The sequence below is a fragment of the Carcharodon carcharias genome, chromosome 18 (assembly GCF_017639515.1).
Source record: "Carcharodon carcharias isolate sCarCar2 chromosome 18, sCarCar2.pri, whole genome shotgun sequence".
NCBI lineage: Eukaryota > Metazoa > Chordata > Chondrichthyes > Lamniformes > Lamnidae > Carcharodon > Carcharodon carcharias.
Window position 1 is genome coordinate 84,099,578 of NC_054484.1, and position 5,056 is coordinate 84,104,633.

The following is a 5,056-nucleotide window of genomic DNA, read 5'->3' on the forward strand; positions in this document are numbered from 1 at the left end:
AAGTGCTCATCCAGGTACTTTTTAAAGGATGTGAGGCAACCCGCCTCCACTACCTTCCCAGGCAGCGCATTCCACACCGTCATCACCCTTTGGGTTAAAAAGTTTTTCTCACCATCCCCCCTAAACCTCCTGCCCCTCACCTTGAACTTATGTCCCCTTGTGACTGACCCTTCAACTAAGGAGAACAGCTCCTCCCTATCCACCCTGTCCAAGCCCCTCATAATCTTGCACACCTCGATCAGGTCGCCCCTCAGTCTTCTCTGCTCCAACGAAAACAACCCAAGTCTATCCAACCTCTCTTCATAACTTAAATGTTCACATAAAGCTCATGTAAAGAGCCTGAGAATCTGAATGGATTTACCTAAGGGTGACTTCATATTTGACAGATTATAATCGCAATGATTTGCAGTCAGTATTTAAAATTGAAAGATCAAGACTTTAGACCCAGCCAGGCACTGATGGAGAACTCAAAGTATAAACCGGAAATTAAGGCAAGCCAAGGTTGGCACTTGGTAAAAGGGATGATGTACAAAAGAGTGTTGGTGATCTTGTGTTGTACTTTCTCCCATTTGTCTAACAGAACGTTGTAATAGATGACAAATCAGCAGCCAAACTGAAAGCAGCGCTTCATAAAATGAAGGTGGTGACTTACATTCCTTACATTTTCCTGTGGCTTGGAATTTTGCTTTGCCTGATTTCTCTTATCCTAGCATTTGTTGCGTGGAGACGTATAGAGAATAAGGTACATTTACGTTTATTACCAAAAATTATTTACGTGTCATATAATTGAAGATGTGTTTCTTGCAATTGAACAGCAAAAATTTAGTTTGATATAAAGCTAATTCAGTATTTCAGTTTATTGGCAGATTTCCAATTAAAAGCAAAGAGCACATACCTTGAGATTTCAATGTCACATTATTGCTTTCAAAGCATTTATCTGAAGGTCTAAAACATTTTAAAATATTGAGAATTTTACATTTTTATTGTGTTAAAAGGCTGTGTGTCTAATTTGTTCCTTTGTTACTTTAGGATTTTGTGCCTGTAATTTTAAAACTGCGGAAGCTTGAAACCCAATCTGAAGTAAAGAAGGAGATGCAGACTGACAGGCACTGCTGCAATTAGTACATTCAGTCATCCAGCCTGTGTTTTTGACAGCGACAGGAATGTTACAGTCAAACTGATAAAAATGGTTGACCAACTATACAATAATAGGACTCAATTACCAATAAACATGGTCCTTTAAGATTTTCAGACAATCCTATTCCTGCTACCATGTTAGAATAACTTCATCTCTTGAACAATACGAGTTAAAACACACCAGTCATTCTGAAACAATGATGATGCTGTGATTATCCCAAGAACCAACTACTTTAAACATTTATATTTATTTTTAGTTGCTCCCTTTGTACACTCTCCACTGTTTGCACAGCCGATGCCTTTGGTTTTAATACTGTATGGGCAGGATTTTTCCGGTCACCGGGCGGGAGTGGTGGGCGGGAGTAGTGGGCGGGCCCAGGAGCAGCCGGGAAATGGCCAGCAATCGGCCCCCGACCGCAATTTCACTCTGGCTGGCCAATTAACGGCCTGCTGCCAGGAAACTCAGGCCGAGAAGCTCAGTGCTGTCAGGGCGAGAGACGGGAGGGGAGTGAGCATGCGCATAAAAGTCTGCGCGTGCGCCAGGGATCAAGCGCTGAATCCCCCTGAAGGCAGGGAGCTGAGGATTTGTAGAAAAGGAAATACGAATTTTAAAAAGGAGAGAAACATGTCCCCACAAGCGATTCAGTCACATGACCATATTAAAAATGATGTCTAAAAATGTTTACTTCTTTTTAATTAATGTTGGAAACCTCATCCCGCCCATGGGCGAGGCTTCATAAAAGATATCCAAAGCCCCCAGCCCGAAAATTGCTTTTAATTAATTGATTAAGGGACCTCCTTAATTGTCGGTATGCGCTTGGCCAACTCTTGTGCCTGCCCGCTGACTGAAATATTGCGCGAGTGTGCGATGACATCAGGACGCTCGCCCGACATCATCGTGCGCTATTGTACGCCCGATCAGACCAGGCGTGCACCCGCCCTGCGGGCTGTTAAATCCTGCCCTATGTTTTGCTCTGCTGTACCAAGCTAACGGTAGCAATGGACTTTGTCAGACTTTTAACATGGAAACCATTGCCTTGGGATTTCACTTATTTATTCAGTCACTGTCTATATCATATCTCCAGGGCGAAAGCAGGCTTGTTGGCCAACCTTCTCTGTAAAGTCTTTAAGCTGTGCGCTGATGGTTTATTTAAATGCGTGGGCCCTTTAAATTGTTTTGCACAAGTGCAGCAACTTGTAGGGGCTGACTGGTGTGGGGCTGCACAGTCGTGGTTCAAGGACACGGTGCTCCTGACCAAAAAGGAGGCTGAGCCTCATCTTAATGCTGCTCTTGAGCCAGTGTCAAAAGTACAAGGAAAATCCTTTTCGGGGTAATGAGCACTGTTTTAAAATTTCCGATCAATTGAAAAACAGTTAAGTTCCGGGATCCCAGTTACATCTCAGGCTCTGGAAATACGAGTCAGTCCTATTCCTGACTTCCGAACCCCAAGCCTGCCTCCGAACCCCATTCCTGCCCTTTGATGTCCGTGAGAGAGGTGAAGGGGGAGGGCTGGGGTTTAGCGAGTCCTGGTGCAATGCTGTAGGAGTGCGGGAGGAGTGTGGGTGCAAGTGCCAGCTCTCGGGGATAGCTTCTCACATCATTCTTATGCCCCCTAAACACTGCCCCTCACCCACCGTCATCGCCCCCCACTACCCTTCGTGCTCCCTGTATGTCCTCCACTGCCACTCACACATTGTCCACTCTGGACAGAATTTTGCCCTTGTCGGGCAGGCTCGGCGGGGTCGAGCGGGAGCTGTCCGGAAGCCAGTCGCCACCCTCGATCGGGGCTGGACAGCCATTTCATGCTGGCGGGCCAATTAAGGTCTACCCAGCGTGAAATGCAAGCGGCAGCGTTCAGCGCAGTCTGTGTGGGGGTGGGGAGGAGAGCGAGTGCAAACAGAGCTGCCTCAGGGCGGTGGACAATTTTCAAAATATAAAATAAAAATTTTAAAAATGTTATAAAACATGTCCCCCCATGTGACTCTGTCACGTGAGCAGGGATATGTTATAAATGAAATGTAAAATGTTTTATTTTATTTTTATTTGCCTTTGGACACCTCATCCCGCCCATTGATGAGGTTTCCTAAAAAAGTACCAAAGCCACTTGGCCTTTTTGTCTGCCCGCCAACTGTAAGGTTGGACAGGCAGCGAAAATTTAAGTTAATTATCTTTTTAATGGCCATAATAGGCCTTTTAATTGTTGGCAGGCGAGCTGCTGATTCCCGTGCACGCCCACCCACTGAAATATCGCGCGACTGCACATTGACATCAGGATGCTCGGCCAACATCAACGCACTTCATTTTACACTTGAGTGGGTTGGGCACACGCCTTCCCACCAAGTTAAAAATTCTGCCCAATGGGAAGACTTCAAGAGCCATGTCTTTGAAATTGACATTAAAAAAAACTTCCAGGACAGCAATTCAGTACACTTATTGTTGAAAAAAACCTCTCATTAATAAAATCCATTCAAAAAATATCCCCTAAAGTGGTCAATCTGTTGTAAAAACAAATATTTATTCAATTACCACATCAAAGACGGAAAACCTTTTAAGAATCTCTTCTTAAAACTGTCAATCAAAACATGAACACAGGCCCCTGCTGAACTGATTATTTCTTGAGCTTATGAAACTCAACCAAGCATTCATAATAGCCCTAGCTATCAAAGCAAAGTCTTGGAAATATAAACAATGGAGCCTGTTGAAACTGAAAAACAGATGGCCTTTTTTCTAAGCTACAGATCACGTCTTTTCTGTTTCAAAGAAGATTGCCTGTTAGTCAAAGGGTGGAACAGGTAGTAGGACTTCTTTTAACTTTCAACAGGAGGATGACTTTTTTCAAAGGTAAAGATCTCTGGACATTTAAATAGCAGAACACAACATTGCAGCTGAGTTTTCCAGCACATTTTTCGACAGTTTCAAACTTTGTCCAAGGGGAAATGCTTTCTAATGCATCTCAACACTTAAAGAATGCTGATCAATGTAATGGTCGACTCACCTTTTCAGGACAGAGTCCTATGATGAACCACTGCAGTTCAAGCAAATCTACATCAAAATACAGAATCACATTTGAAGTTGTCAAAACATTTAACACTTACCTGTCAGAATCTTCCTGACTCCTTAGCGGGCTTCCCACAGTGGTCATGAACTCTCCAACTGGGAAGGCAGGTATCTTTAGGGCTTCTAAATCCTGCACCAGCACATGGAAATAGCGGAGGTGAGGGATGGGGGGTGGGGGTATGGGCAGTTGAAGGAGGGAATTCAAATTTCCTAAACGTTTGATTATTTCAATGCAAAATTTCTCCAGCTTTGAAGTGAATGTCTCCACCTCGGATGACCTAAATCTCTGATATTCTTACCTAGAGTGAATCAATCAGTGAGCTATTTCCATTTATTACCCTCTCTCTCTCTTAAACTCCTCTCTGTTTGGTCAGGAGGATGATGAAACAGGCCAGAATAGCAGTGTGTGATATCAGGAGCACTGGACTGTAGGGTTAATCTTCTCTCTTAGAAAGGCCCTATGGCCAGTTTCACATTCATGTGATGCAGTGGAGAATATGCAATGATTCAAGGGATTTGGGAAAAGATGGGTTCATTAGGATTACAATACTGCTCATGTGGGAGGTAAACACTATCACAGTCGGGCTAGCTGGCTGGCCTGTTTCCATGGTGATAGCACAATGTAATAGGTCTTCATGGCAAATATTAGAGGGGATAAGCTGTTGCCGAGTGATGTTTCGCTGCCACCTAGTGGCCTGCTGTAGTCCAGCAATGGCAGGGATCAGTCAGGAGGCCACCTCCTGACCACAATGGACCAGGAATGGAGAAAAAAGGAGTGCACTTATACAGCCCCAGTGGCCTAATGGATAAGGCACTGGCCTCCTAAGTCAGGGATTGTGGGTTCAAGTCCCATCTGGGGTG

The 5,056-nt window shown here is 44.3% G+C and overlaps 1 non-coding gene across 1 annotated transcript; it reads left to right on the plus strand.

Annotated features, from left to right (window-relative positions):
• Positions 1–4,983: 4,983 nt before the first annotated feature.
• Positions 4,984–5,056, plus strand: trnar-ccu. Its single transcript has one exon. It is a non-coding gene; the product is annotated as a tRNA-Arg (tRNA).